The sequence below is a fragment of the Rattus rattus genome, chromosome 1 (genome assembly GCF_011064425.1).
Source record: "Rattus rattus isolate New Zealand chromosome 1, Rrattus_CSIRO_v1, whole genome shotgun sequence".
NCBI lineage: Eukaryota > Metazoa > Chordata > Mammalia > Rodentia > Muridae > Rattus > Rattus rattus.
Genome location: NC_046154.1, coordinates 17,983,967 through 17,997,935, shown reverse-complemented (window position 1 = coordinate 17,997,935; position 13,969 = coordinate 17,983,967). Strand labels below are relative to the sequence as shown.

The 13,969-nt window shown below is 51.5% G+C and overlaps 1 protein-coding gene across 2 annotated transcripts in view; it reads right to left on the bottom strand.

The window, feature by feature from the left end:
• Igsf21 (immunoglobin superfamily member 21) overlaps positions 1-13,969 on the bottom strand; it is a 225,524-nt gene that overhangs the window by 151,585 nt on the left and 59,970 nt on the right. The gene's annotated exons all lie outside the window — the stretch shown is intronic.

Below are 13,969 nucleotides of genomic sequence, written 5' to 3'. Positions count from 1 at the left end.
CCCTAGTGATCGTAATTTGTCGCCTCATGCTCCTGACGCCATATCTTCCCCCATCATACCAGAAAGTATACTTCTTAAACCATGGCCCTCCTTCCCTTCTTCCTTCCTTCCTTCCTTCCTTCCTTCCTTCCTTCCTTCCTTCCTTCCTTCCTTCCAAGTTGATTGTATCAGGTTTTTTTGTTGCTGCCCCAAGAGAAGTGACTATGACAACAGCCCTGGATGAGGAGATCACTGCTGGGTCTGGAAGGTGAAGATCACTCTCGCCGTACCTGATGGGAAGAGTTCCATCCCTTCCTCCAGCGGATACTTGGGACATCTCTACCACAGCAACCCCACCCTCTCTACAAAAGCTTCCTTTAGGGAAATGCCCATAGGAGAGCCCCGCCCTAATCTCTCCCAGGAACTTCAAAGCCAGTCCTCCCACGCCCCCAAATCGAGGCACTGCCTTTGACCCCATTTTGTCTCCCTGAGTCTGTGTGTACCACACCTGGCTTTTTGTGTGGATCCTGGGGCTGTGAACTGGGGCCCTTCTGTTTGCAAGGCATCGCTCCAGCTTCTGTAACAACCATGGACACAGTGTATATCAAGTATTCCAGTCACCTGGCTACAATGTAACATATACTGTCGGGCACGCACAGGTTACCTGAAAATCCTACACCACTTCATGCAAGGGGCCTGAACGTCTGTGGTTGAGAACAGATCCTTATGGTTACCCGGGGACGATGGCCCGATTTCTTCTCTTACCTCAGCATCCCTGTGAGATGATATTTCCTGCTCCTGGTTTTTATCTTCCCTACTTAAACTCTTAGGTACACATAAGTACTCAATAGACACTCATTGGCAGAGCCCGATAGAGACCGGCGTCGCCATCTTGACTTTATAATCGGAGGCTTTTGACTCTCTGTCCAGGGAAACTTCCATGGATGTAGATCCCTTCCCTGTAAGCAGCCCTAGGCCATCTGTGCTGTGGGTACAGGCAGAACTCTCAGCTCCTTGCCTGGGGCCCTGGACCCTCTGTGGCCCTGAGGGGCTGTCATGCTGTGACTGTTATACCATATCCTAGCTGGGAAATGGTCCTACCCTTGGTGGGCAGGTCTTTCCATCTCAATTGATTGTAATCAGATAGTCGCCATGTTCAGAAGTCTGTCTTCCAGATGATTTTAGATTCTGTTGAAATTAAGTATCCCAGAATCTGTCTCAGAAAAAAAAAATGGCTTCAGCAGCACACACGTGTGCACCTGTGTGTGCACATACACACAGGCATACAGGCATCCACACTTTCACTCGTGCAGCCACAACGGTAGGGCCATATGGGCCTATGTGACCACACCAGCCCACTTACAAGTGGGTAATGTTCTTCTACTTGGAACACAAGGAGGCCAGAGAAGATTCAAAGTCCAGGGACTCAACACACCCTCTCTGGACACACCAAGAATATCGGGCAAAGGGACAGAGACCTCAAACCTGTACCTGCCGAGAACTGACCTCTGCCAAGACCTCAGTGGGTGTGGAAGTCCTTGCTCAGAGCCTGTGATGAAAACCCAGTCAGACAACAGAAGCTGACTTTAACTTTGTGAGACCTACACCAGAGGACTGAAGGGAGCTCTCCCTGGCTTTGAACCCACAGAGGTGGTGAGAGAACAAAGCTTATTGAAGCTCTTTGGATCAACTCTTGACTTTGGTGCCCCAATGGACTAATACAATCTGTGGATCTAAGGTGGAAGCAGCCTGGTATAATCAGTATGATTGTATTGCCTCAGTTCCCAGACTTTAATAGCTCCCATCACATTGAACCATCCTGGTGGGGTCATAGCTTACCTATCAACCCTCTGTGCGTGCGTGCGTGCATGCGTGTGTGTGTGTGTGTGTGTGTGTGTGTGTGTGTGTGTGTATGTGTGTGTGAGAGCAGGTTCACATGCACCTGTTATGTGTGTATGTGTGTGCATTTATGAATGTATCTGTTGTCTATATGTGTGCAGATACACATGCAACTGGTGGTGTGTGTGTGTGCCTGTGTGTGAGAGCAGGTACACATGCACCTGCTGTGTGTGTGTGAGTGTGTGTGTGTGCGTGCGAGCAGCAGGTACACATGCATCTATTGTATGTGTGCAGATATATATACATCTGGTGTGTGTGTATGTGCACACGTGCATGTGCGTGTGCGTGTGCGTGCGTGTGTGTGTGTGTGTGTGTGTGTGTGTGTGTGTGTGTGTACAGGTACACATGCATCTGCTTGTGAAGGCCAGAGATCAGCATCAGGCATCTTCCTCATTCTCTGTTTTGAGACAGAGTTTGGCATAGTGTCATCTGTTGTTTCAACAGAATCTGGAATGACCAGGAAGACAGACCCTTACACATGCTTGGGGAGATGACCTTGATTACTGTTAACTGAGATAGGAAGAACCGTCCACTAAGGTGATGCCATTCCCTGGCTGGGATAAGTAAGGAAAGGGAACCAGCATTTGGGTGTGTTCTTTGTTCTGTTTCTGATTGGGGATGTGATGTGACCAGCTCCCCCAGGCTCCTGCTCTTGTGAATTCCCTGACATGATGGGCTTTACCCTTAACCCCTTTCTCCCTTAAGTTGCTTTTGCCAGAGCAGTTTTACCACAGCCACAGCAGAAGAAACTAGGACAGGGTCTCACTGGACCTCGAGCTCACTGACCAGCTACTCTGGATGGCTGAGGAGCTCCCTATAGCTGTCTGCCTCTGCTTCCCCAGTGCTGGGACTGTAGGCACAGTGTGTTTTACATGTGTGGTGGGGATCTGAACTCGGTTCCTCATGCTTTTGCAGCAAGGGTCTTTTTTGACTGAGACGGCTCCCCAGGCTTCTGACCGCAGACTTAATTACTGTTTCATTGCTGTCCTGAGGAGATACCATGGTCGAAGCCACTTATTAAAGAAAGTATTTAATTTGGGGCTTGATTACAGTTTCAGAGGGTGAATCCATGATCATCATGGCAGGGAGCATGGTAGCACACAGACAGGCGTGATGACAGAACGGTAGCTGAGATCTTACATCCAGCTCACAGGTAGGAGGCGGGGGTGGGGAGTGAGCCTGGTGTGAACTTTTGAAACCTCAAAGCCCAGCCCAAGTGGCACGCCTCCTGCAACAAGGCCACGCCTTCTAATCCTTCCCAAACAGTTGCACCAACGAGGAAGCAAATATTGACCTATGTGAGGCTAGAAGGGGCATTATTATTCAAACAGTCACACCCTGCTGCTCCCCACGCCCTCCATCCCAGCTACACTTGTGGGCCTCATTGCTTGCCTGAAATCATCTCAGGCTTGCTCCCCACTCAGAGCCTTAGCAGGCGCTGCTACTCCCCTCTTCAGGAACACCCTTACCCCAGCGATGCACATGGCCCACTCACTGTGCCTTGCTCTCCCAGTGTCAGTGTCAAGCCCTGCTCCCTTGACAACCGAGCCCGATCTTCTCACCTGCCTGCCCTCTCCCAGAATCGCTTTATTCTTTATGAGTCTCTGCCTGACTGTACTTCAAGTTTATCTGTTGTTTATGGCCAATTATGTACACGCTTCAAGCCCCAGCTAGGATGTCAGTTGAGAGGGATGGATCTCATCTTCCCTCACTGCTGCACCTCTGCTCTGGGAACCGTATCCAGGGATGGTGGATGGTCGGCTGTGGCTCGAGGGGCCTCCAGTGAGCCCATGCTGTGCCTCATGTCGCCCGTGCTTATAGCAAATGACAACGCAGTGGAACGGTCCCCATGTTAAGACAGATCATCCCCACATAGGCTTCCCAAGGAGCCCTTGGGGCCTTCCTCACCAGGTCCTAACAACTGTCACTCATGGTTCCTCTGAAGTCCAAGTCTAGGTTATGGTTGACTTCAGACCCTTCCTATGGTCACCTTGAGTCCCAATCTCAAGCCAGCCCTCCCCTGGTTTTAATGGGATTCCCAGGTGGCAGCTTTTCGTTTTGTCCCCAATGCAGAGCTGTGATCGGCTCTCACACTGGACGTCAGGAGCCCAGTGCAAAGCTCTGTCTTGGTTGCTTCTCCAACCTTCTCCTTGCCAGAGTGATAAGGAGAGGGACCCGGGAAGCAAACATTCCTCCACACTCAGGGCGCGCTTCCATGGAGCAGGCAGCTTCCTGAGTGCGATTCTATCCTCCATGGCTTCTGCCCTCTGTGAGCTCAGGTCCATTGCCAAAAGGAAAAACTCACAGGAGTAATTACATAGAAAGCCAAAGTCACACTGTGCCTCACGGTACAGAGAAAGACAATGTGGATACATTGGAGCTCGTTTTCCATCTGTCTGAGCCTGTCTTCCTTCCTTCCTTCCTTCCTTCCTTCCCTCCTTCCGTCCTCCCTTCCTTCCTTTCTTTCTTCCTTCTTTCCTCCCTTCCTTCCTTTCTTCCTCCCTTCTTTTCTTCCTCCCTCCCTCCCTCCTTCCCTTCCTTCTTTCTTTCTTAAATCAGGACTTTGCAACTATCACATGGGGTGTGTAAATACCGGTTTCTCTCTACACAGTGTGGACCTCAAACTTCTCCAGCCCAGCCCAGAGGCAGAGTGTGCCTCCAGCCAGCCTCAGGCCACCGTCAGCAACACTCGAGAAGAAAATGCTGACAGCCGGGAACAAGATGTTGGCACCACTGGGAGCCACTTCTCTTCAGCTCAGCCAGGAGGCAGGAGAGCATCTCCTGAGACCGCAGCCCCCCTTAGGCTCAGTTCTAGCCAGGGGCATCCCCCTCGTCTGTGAAGCTGAACTAACCCCAATCTCTCTTTTCAGAACTGGGGGGAATGAGCTGCCCTGCTTCAGGGCCATCCATCAGCCACCCACTGCCCTGGGCTTCCAGAGACACTTCACCCTGCCTTTCCTCCTCTCTGCCTCTCAGCCCCCAACCCGGGACCGGAGATGCCAAGCTCACAGCCCCAGTAACAGGAAGGAGGCAGGAAGCGGCAGCTGGAGGCCACATAAAACAGAGACATGCATGTCCCATGAGGTGAGGCAGGCTAGTGTCCCCCCATCTCCTGTGAGGATCTTTGTCCCAGCCGTTGTTAGGTTCACTTGGTCGTGGGCAACAGAAAGGAACTTAGCAAGAACGACAGTGAGAGTTGCTGGTAGCTGTTGGCGTGGATGCTGGGAGGCCCAGCTGTGGCATATGACCTCGGACACGCGTCTACATTCTTGTGACTCAGTTTCCCCATTGATTCGTGTTGTCAGGCACGTCCTTCCTGGTGCTGAGACGGGAATTACGGAGCATGGATGAAGGAACTGGGCTCAGAGCAGCACTCAGCAAGCTGCATTCAAGGTCAAGTCTAGGCACTACCCATTGTAGAAGGGCCCACCAGCACCATGGAGTTACTCTTGAATCTTCAAATGCTCAGATTTTCTCAGTGGTTGTATTAGTGCCAGGGTGGATTCTCTTGTTTTGCTTCCTGGTACACACATCCTAAGATGTCTACCATCTGGTTCTTTACAGGGGACATTTCCTGACCTCAGGCTCTGAATCTGTTAATACTGGAGGCTGGGTTCTGAGAGCTCCCATCTGTCCCCTTCCACGAAGCCTCTGTCATGATAGTTCTGAGCAGATATTTTGGTTCAGATCTTAATGTCCCCCAGAGGCTCTTCTGTGGAAGGCATCGTTGCCAGAAGGTGGTATTGTTCAAACCACTTAAGCCTTTAGGACTCAAGGCCTAGTGGAAAGAATTTAGGTCACTTGGAGGGATGCCCATGAAAGAGATACTGGGATGTGCATAGCTTGCTTCGAATGCCTGCTTTCGCTATGAGAGCCTATCTCTCTCACCTCAGAGACAGATCTCTGAAACAGGCAGATTTGACAGATCTGTGAGTCAAAATAAACCTTTAGTCTTTTTAGGTTGTTTAGCTCAGGGCATTTTGTCACAGCATCAGAAAACTGACTCATACAGCATCCGTGTATTCAATTGCAATCATCCCTTCAACAGTTCCCACAGAGCTCCAGCTGGGATTTGGGCACATCTCTGGCCGAGGCTACAGTAGAGATCCTGCTTGGTGCTGGAGCCTCCTATAATATAGCCTCACAAGTCCCTGGGCAAGAAAGAGCTGTCGGTCTGCAGGAACGGTGTTGCAGTAAAATCAAATATGGATCGGCGGCTACCAATACCTGTGCGTTCCCACTCCGTGTAGATCTACAGGGGCCGTATGCTCCGGCTGTCTCTCTGCCAACCGCTTCCTCACACTGTCCCCTTAGCGGGTTGTGACCACACCTGACACACACACATCGAGTTCAAGGGGCAGTCCTTGCGTGGCACCACACCATGCTAGCCCCAGGCATTCTATAGCCACCCTCTCCAGGCTGTCTCTCTGCCCTCCGGGAACCTTGCTTACCTGCCCTGTACTGTAGCCCAGTGAAATCAAAGTTCTAGAAACTTGTAATTTATCAATCAGATTTATATGTTAAATCCTCAATCCACAATACATCCACACAACAAATTCACTGCCAGTTAATAAAGATATAAACCACCCACCTAGACAAGATAAAGTTGACCTAGTTCACCTGGATCTGAACCATTCTCCTCCATAGACTCCATCTTGATTTTTTTCCACTTCCCCTCCTCCTCTCTCCTTCCTAGATGCCCCTACCCCCTTCCTTCTCATCGAATGATAGGCTTCGCCTTATCCTGGACCCGCCTTGCTGCATAATGACATCATCTTACAGAAAGGTAGCCTGATTAGAAAATTCCCCCAACATCTGAAGTCTGAAGCCTCTGGAGAAAGGGTGTGTACCTGCCCAAGGACCAGGCCTTTGAAATCCCACTGCCACCAAACTGACAGTTGCATCCTAGCCTTCCTCTGCAGAAACCCCAAAATTTTCCCTGCTCAGAGCCTACTTAACCACGGTTCTAGATGGCCAGGCACAAGGCACCTCTCCCAAGATGACCAGCACTAGACAGTGCATGCTAGAGTCAACCTCTGGTCCTTTTTTTGGTGTTTAAACATTTCTACTGCCCCACAGAGACAGCTGCAATAGACAGACACTGAGTGAGGGATGGAAGAAAGGCCTTCTGGGTATTGAAGGTAGTCAACAACGAATGGCAAAGAGGAACCTAGAAGCCAGGCTCCCAGCTTTATCCTGCCCGATCCCCTGCACAGCCTAGCATGTTGGTTGTACAATTCTGTCTAGCTCATTGACTCTGAGTATATGTGGCTGTAATAGGCTTGTGGAAATATGGGTGTTTACAGCTTCCTGCTCATCATGGGAAAGTTGACATTAGGCGAGTACAGGATAGTGATCTTATGTACTCTGCAGAGTGTAAACAGAGTTAAAGGGGGGCTGGCAGGAGGCAGCGGGAGGAATGACTGGGCGCCCAGACGTAATTGTACAGGGGCTCAGGGCTCTCCTGCATGCAATGAGCTGCTATCTAGGAATGGGGGATGGTGCAGGTGTGAGCTCAATGCTGAGCTCTTTGTAAATGGTGGCTGCCCACTCACCGGGTCTGAGAAAAGTTGCCTGGCCTTTGTGACCTAAACTGTGGGTTTCCGGGGTTGGGTAAGGGAAAAGCTTGGTCTCGGAGGTCGATGTTAAAACGGTAGCCTTGCAAAGAAGAGAAGATGCAGGCAAGAGCCCTTGGGGCTCTTGTCCCTTAGGGCAAAGGGGACGAGGTCAGTGGTACCAATTCTTTCCTCTGTCTCTGGGGGAGGAGTTGGTTCCTGGGTCTCCCAGGCCTATGAGAGGAAGGAATAAAGACCAGAGAAGGTGGGTGAGTTGTTAGGCTGCTGTGACCCAGCTCAATGGAAGATCCTTCTGGGAGATTTCCAGTTGAAAGACATCTTTTGGCAATCCCAGGGGTAACCACGTGTCTCCATGACACAGCCTAGCCAGGGACTCATCTGGGAGCATCTTTGCTGAGTGATCTGAGTTCAGATCTGCAATCTTCACTGGCTTCCCGGTGAACATCCAAACCTCAGCCTGACTCTCCAAAGCCTAGTCTCCTAAGAGCCCGGTCGTCAGCAGCCAGACTCAGTGACTGTCTAGCCTCATCACAGGCTGCTGCAGCAGGCCCCTTCTCCCAAGCCCTCGCTAGCACCTTCCCTCCACCCCTAGTGTCTGGTTTACCCTTCAAGCCTCAGCCCTGCTGGGCCCTTGAGACCTTTCCAACCCTCCCTGGGTGTGGAAGATACTGTATCTTGACTTCTGTAAACTCTCCTCCCTGGTGTGGAAGCGATACTGTATCTTGGCTTCTGTAAACTCTCTTCTCTCTACTGCAGCCCTGTAAACAATGTTATCTGTTTACACATCCTTCTGGCACTGAGCTGGATGGGGCAGGGGACCTGAAAGGGAGATGCCAGCACTCCCTGGGAAAGAGATAAGGCATGTGACTGTTCCTGCAGGGACTCTTCAGAGACAGGTTCCTGTCAAGGGCCATAGGATCCCAGGATTGGAGGATAACATTGAGGGATGTAATTCATCCTCCCCACACCCCCCAATGCCAAATATCTCAAAACGACCTTATCTAGAAATAGGGTCTTTGTAGATGTCACCAAGCTACAGTGAGTGAGGTTGGTCCCTAATCAGATAGACTGACCTTATGAAGAAAGAGGCACATGGATGTGGAAACCGCTGAAGGAGGTGACCAGGGCTAGGCAGCCATAAGCTGTGAGACACTGAACATTGCCACAGATACCAAGGCTAGGAGGCAAAAAGGCTCTTTCCTCACAGGCACCCACCTTGACTTTTGACCTCTAGCTTCAGGGCTGGGAGGGTGGGCATCTACTGCTTCAAGTCACTTTAGGCAGGCATTGGAGGAGGAGGAAGCACTGTCCCGCCATTAGCTCCCCGCCCTGTAGTTTCTCTGAGGTTCCTCTGTTCTCAACACAACTGGGCTTGTTTCATGTTGTATAAATGACGACACTAAGACCCAGAGAAGGGATACGGCCATCGTACTACTAGGAGGAGGCAGAGGTGGGATGCGAACCCAGATCCCAAACAAGCTTCCCCATCACCCTGCAACAGACACTGTCACGGGTTCCCCAACTACAACGGAACACAGACCCCACATGCAGACGAGAAGTGGGAGCTTGGGGCCATTACTGGTTTCTAGACTCTCCTTGTGTTACTTGGTCCAGTCAACAGAGCTCCTTGGGTGCGTTTCAGACAAGTGTCTAGAGATGGGGTCCTAAGGACAACAGGGACAGACAGCTTCACAAGTCCCAGCTCTGCAGCCCGAAGCTTAGACTTTATCTGGCAATGCAGCATGGACTGTGAACCTAATACCATACAACACTGGAAGTGAGTGGACCGGAAGTGAGTGGACCGGAAGTGAGCGGTGGACCGGAAGTGAGCGGTCTAACATGGTTCCAGCAGAGATTACCCTGCGTGGCGTGTACAATAGAGACAAACAGAGTCCAAGCTGCTGCTGTGACTGAAGAAGTGAAGCAGAGAGAGCGGGGAAGGGGGACACACTGGGTCACCAGAAGTCCTACTGATCCCGTTAGAGTTGTGGACACAGGCTGGGCCAAGCATAAACTGCTTTTAAAGAGCTTGGTTTTGAGAGGGTGTGGCCCATTTGGTTCTTTGACTCCCCTTCACCATCTTGGAAGGACTGAACCTCAATCCTAGGCCTGAGGGGAAGAGAACCAGTAGACAGGAAGTAGGGGGAACTCCTTGAGAGCCCAGCAGCCCAACCTTCTGTGTCCACTGACCCCTTCATGCCTGTAATAATGGGACCTACTCAGGTCCCGGGACCTGCAGGATCCCCCCCCCCCACACACACAGACACCCACACACACATACAGACGCCAACAGGCATCTACCGAGACACCATCTGTGTGCCACCAGCTAAGAGACTCTTAGGATCTCTCACCTGAGAGGTAAGTTTACAGTCAAGATGGCCACACACGTGTTCCCCACCCCTTCACTGCCTCCTGTCTAAGAGTCAGGGAACCTGGCTTCAGGTTTGCGAAAAAAACCTCCCCATCCTCGTTGCTCTCCCGTCATCTGCCTCAGTGTCCCCATGAGCCCGCATCAGAGACCCTCCACTCTGTGGCTTGTGGCTGGCCACGTCTCTGCCTTCAGTGGTTTCCCAGCCAGGGTAGCTGTTGGCTTTCCCCCAGTGAGGGGGACACTGGTGGCAGGCTCTGGGCAACACCCCAGACCTCTTTGAAGACCATCTGGGCTTTGAAGGTCTGGTCTATAGCTAAGACACACAAAGGACGGGGACCAATCCCTGGCAGACCAGGAGCCTGGTTGCAGTCCTGGCCATCTAGGCTCTTGCTGTGGTAACTGTTCCCTTCTCTGGGATACTTTCTGGCCCATGGTGAACTCTAGTGCAGGAAGTATTCATCACCAGGAAGGGCAGGCAGTAACTTCTCTTCCGTGAATCTTAATTTTCATAGGATCAAACAACCTCAGAGACACTTGAAGGCCAAATGCTGCTTTTTTTTTTTTTTTTGTAAAGAGCTAGAAAACTCTACAAGGGATAAACTCCCCACTATGTGCCAAATGACTGAAAGGCTTACGATTCTCAGCCCTTCCCTCTTTATAGATGGGGAAATCAAGGCACGGTAAGGTTAGGAGACAGGCCCTCTATCCCAGCTAAGATGAACTCAATACATAAGAAGTAGTGACATGTGTGGGGACATTCCCCATGCCAGACACTGTTCTAAGCCCTAGTTTCCCACAGACCCTCCTGCAGTAGCTTTGGTTATTTCTCTAGATGACAGTGGAGGTAATCGAGGCTCAGAGTGGTCAAGACACTTGCCCAAAGTCACACAGCCACTGAGTGACAGAGCTGAGATTTGAAGCTACTAAGGCCTCCAAAGTCTGGTTTGGGTATCCTGTGCCCCTCAGTCCACCTTTCCTCACTCAGTCTGTCTGTGGACGCTGGGGACAAACCTGCTGCTACCTGGAAAGCTCTGAAAGTTCACAGGCACCAAGAAATCCAGTTATCAGAGCACCTGGTCTGTGAGTGTCATAACTGGAAAAAGAATTGAGAGATGTTAATACAGAAAGTGTCCCAAGTCCAGAGATGTCCAAGAATGCACCTAAGAACACACAGCTTGCCGGTGGGCTGACGGAGATCTGAACCTGACGTCAACCTTCCTCATGGGCTGTTACCCATCGTTCCTTGAAGTGGCCTGTCCTGCGACTGGGCCCAGAGTACACTCAGCTCACCAACCTCTCTCTGTCGAGCTCCAGGCTCCATGTCCTGCAGTCGCTAGCACAGTTGGGTTGCCTGCCCATGACCTTGGAAAGGGACAGGAGTGGTTTTAGCAATCTAAACACACGCCTTCCTCGCCTGGAGATGCCTGACTGTTGAGCGATTTGTATGCTCTGAGCACGTCACCTCCTTTCAAGAGACAGAGAGGCTGCCTGAAAAGTCATTTTTCAGCATTTGACACAAAGTCTCTTTCGCTCTCTGGTGGAGCCAGATAACTATCAGCAGCTGAGCCGATTAGAAAAAAAATATATACCGGGTACCGGGAAGCCAGGGAAATCAGGGAAGCCAGTTCGTCCTTCCTCCTTCCCTCCTGCTGACGGGCAGCTGCATGCTACCACTGGGCTCTGCTCTGCAGAGCTAGGATGACCAGCTTCCTGGGGACATCCCGGGATGGAGGCAGCAGCCTGGGCTGAGGAGGTGTGAGAAAGTGTTCCTGCTGTAGTGCTGTGTGACCTGGGATGTCACTCCCTCTCTGAGCTTCGGTCTCTACACCTGTCACATGGACACCCCCTGGGGCTGTCACACATGAGGTGGATACACAGAATTGATCAATGGAGAACGCCCTATACATGCTTCAGAACCCTGGAGGACACCCCCGGAAAACTCGGGGTCCTGCTGTTGAGCTGTGGCTTCGAGGACAGACCTTGGGCTCTCCCACTGACTTCTGGTTTATGCATTGTACCCCAAAATCTGGCAGAAGCACCTGGCAGGAATTTGGGGCCTAAGCTCAGCCTTTCCTCCCAGCTGGGAGGTTAGGTGGAGTCCTGGGGGCAGGGGTCAGAACTGAACGCAGTACCAAGGTCCTAGTGACACTCACACTCTCCAGGCTTCACACCTGGCCAGCCCATGAGCATCTGGTTGTTTAGGGACAGCTTCCTCTCTGGGCTTCCCTGCCTCTAGCCTTACTCTGCTCTGACTATACCCTTGGTCCCCTGCTTTTGACATACTCACCTCACCCCTCCCCTGTGTCAGGCTCAAGAATAAATCCCATCTTCCTCATACAGACATTGTCATGGTCTCCCCTCCCTAGGTGTCTCTGCCACACCCTTGGGCCTCCACCAAGGTGCCCTTGGCAATGTGGTTCTGAGCTCCGGCTCTTGCCTGAGGGTTCAGCACTGCTCAGTCTTGCAGAGAAGACCTTCCCCGTCCTCTTCTTTGTAACTAATTCATGGGCATGCTGGTCACCACCTTCTCCTGGAAAACCTTCATGACCTCCTTCCTTCCTACATTAGATCTGGACTCAGCTCCCTACTGGGCTTTGTGGACCCCTGAATCACCCCCACTGCCCCAAGACTGGAGTCTCCAGCTACCAGGTCTCCACCACCCAAGTGTCTCTCGTTCCACTTTGGTTTCTGGTTCCTGGGGTGTCACACTCAAATCTCTCTGAGAAGGAGCAATCCCACCACACAGTCAAGAGTAGAGAGGCCAGGTGAGTGAGAGGCTTGGTCAGGAGAAAGAAGATGGAGAAAGAGGATTTCTACACCAGAGATACACAGGCATCCAGGGCTCAGAGGATATGTAAGGCTCTAAGTGAGTCTTATCTACCGGGAGACACCCACCCCCAAGTAGGACACGAGAACAGAGCTCGATGCAAACAGAAGAGGTTTAATTTCCAGAGTGTTGGGGTCGAACTTCAATCAGCCCCTCGTGGCGAGTGACTAGAAGGCGACCCCGAATGGCTATAACAAGCAGTTTTTATGGTTTTTAGGGGGTACAGGTTGCATCAGCAAGGTTACAGTTTAAATTTATTGGCTAAGCATACAGACCTTTGAATCTATTGGCTAGCAAGCATATGACATGCATTCGAATTCTCTGGGACCAGAGGGTCAGGTGACTATCAGTCGGTACATTCTGTGGATTTTCAAGAATGGCTCTGTTCCTCCCAAGAACTGTGGGTGGAGAATGGAACTTGGCTTAGCCTTGACCGGAGACGGGAAGCTGGTACTTGGCCTAATCTTGACCTGAGGCAGTGGGTATAAAGCTGGGGAAAGCCCTTAGGGTCCTCATACCCTACTTACTTTCTACCAGGCCAAGCCTCCTAACAGCTCTTATGCTTCAGTGAGAACTGGGGTCCTTCAGATGCACACATCTAACAAGGAACAGGCTGAAAGAGATGATCAGAAGGTTGAGGAAAAGCAGAAAGGGGGTCCTTGGACCAACTTCATTCCAGCTGACCCCCTGCCCCAGCAAGCTCCAGGGATCTGTAGGTCCCCATCCTTTTACTCAACTTTCATGACAAATGGTCCTCTTCCTTCCTGTCCCCCTGAGCTCAGGCCTTGCTGCCTTCCTTACTACCCAGCCTTCCTTCCATTTGTCAAGAATATGAATGGTCAAGGGCTCTGTTCTCTCCGGGACACCCTGACTGCTGTTGCTGCAGGGTGAAAATGCTGTAAAGACCAGACCTTTCCCACCCCGGCACCCAGGGCCATGCCTTCCACTCCCAGATGCTCAAGCGAGATTTCCCACAAATGAATGGAGCCAGCGTGCTTTGAGCTTCGTATTCCCAGAAAGGCTCACGTGCTGTTTCCTATCCAGTTCTCACCAGAGAGATTCACCAGACCAAAATGGAAGTCTGGGCACGGAGTGGGTAGCCAGAGGGCTCTGGGCTTGTCTCCAGCCCCACTCTCCTGCATCCCTCTCCTGACTGAAGTGTGCTCCCAGCTGGGCTGGGCCTCACAGGGGCTAGGAGCCAAGAGGCAAGCCCTGAGGAGGCCATTGCCCTCTCTGTGATTTCATGACAGCCATAGACCAGGCTCTAATGACAGTGACCAGGCATGGTTCTCAGGGCCTTGTGGACACATGAGCTCA